We start from the raw sequence: 1,703 nt of genomic DNA, 5'->3' as shown, positions 1-1,703 counted from the left end.
TACCTCAAAACTTTATATCTATCAATATCAATATAATCATTTCTAATATAATCAAATCTACCAATTTTAATGATTCTTCTTGTATAGGGAAGTTGATACTTGTGATGAGGTCCTTGTTAAGCGGGATCTGAAGGGTAATTTGATAATGCGAACATGAAATCGACTATTTTAAGACTACCTTATTTTAATGATGTTGTCATTTTATTACTTGTCGATGCAAATCTTTTGTTGTTGATCTAGCTGTGAAGAAGTTCATTGAAGTTGTTGAGTTGTCTATTCCAGTTTACTAACTTTTTATTTTGTTTACGATTGGATTCGTTAAATCTATCGTGTACTTGTTGAGTTTAGTGTTCGTAAGAAGTTTGACTTGTAGTTCGCATGTTATTTATCTGTTCTTTAACTAACATTTCGTCGGATAATTTTTTTAATTCTCATTTTGATTTTTCGTAAGTTTTGTATGAAAATTCATCATTTTATCAATATTTTTTGCAAGTCATCCATTTTGTGTTGCGTATAAATAAATGGATGTTATGTATTTGCTTAACTCTCTTCTGTATTTATAATGTCCGACTTGATGAAATTGTTAGGAAGGCGTTTTAGTGCTGCCTCATGCCACTTTGTTTGACTTGCTCCTCTGACATCGTCAGAGACTGCTCTTTATACGACTCATTCATACTAGTTCTTGCATTCATGCCTCTCGCATTTATCCACAGTTTTTGTAGGGGTGGAGATCTTTTACTGTTTTTCTTTTTTTTTAAAAGTATTTAAGATTGCCAATTTATTTTCGCATGCAAATCTTATGAGTCGCTCGCCTCTAGTATTCTTGCTGCCATAACTATATTTTTTTTAAATAAGATTTTCATCTTGGTTGGCCGATTTTTGCTTTAAGTACCCCGTTACTATTGCACTTTTATTAGACATATGAAGTGCTTTAGTACAGTAAAATTGTTCTATTTCTTCCTCGCTCGCTGATTCTGTCGGCGCATAACATTGTATTATGCTTATTTAAATGCTGTTGATATATAATCGGAGTGTAGCTACTCGTTTTGATATTCTCGTGAAGCATATAATGTTGTTTTTATAGCATTTATTAACAATGAAATCTACTCCGTACAGGCCTGGTGTTTGTCCCATATAGTAGATAATAAATTCTTTATATTCTTGTATACAACTTCCATATCGTCGTATTTCACAGAGGCCGACGACATCGTATTTGATGTCATTCAAGGCTTCACTTAATTCTAAAAGACGAGAGCAGGATGATAATGTTCTGACATTATATTTTGCCACATAAAATTTGTTAGGCTCGATGTTAATTGGGACATTAAATGTGTGTGCTTTCCCTAGAGGGTTGTGGTCTAGACTTCCCATGGTGATCGGCCGTGTTGGGAGAGATGGAGATTGAGGGGTACTGATTAGTTTTTTTGAGGTTCTTGGTGTTCACGACTTGTGAAAGGTTTGGCGCGTTATTGAATTGTGAAAGACGTAAAAACTTGTTATATTCTTAGATTTATTTTTCTTCGCAATTTGTTTTGACGTAGAAGGTAGGTGTAAGAACAAATACTATCCTTTCCACATTTATTATTTCCTAAGACGCCATCTGCATTACTTTGTCCTGATCCTTCTATTTGTATTACTTATACAAACAACGACGAAAACGAAAAGTCGGAGATTAATGCACCTCACTATACACTACTGGTTGA

Source organism: Melitaea cinxia, chromosome 27 (genome assembly GCF_905220565.1).
Source record: "Melitaea cinxia chromosome 27, ilMelCinx1.1, whole genome shotgun sequence".
NCBI lineage: Eukaryota > Metazoa > Arthropoda > Insecta > Lepidoptera > Nymphalidae > Melitaea > Melitaea cinxia.
This window is presented reverse-complemented; position numbering follows the sequence as displayed.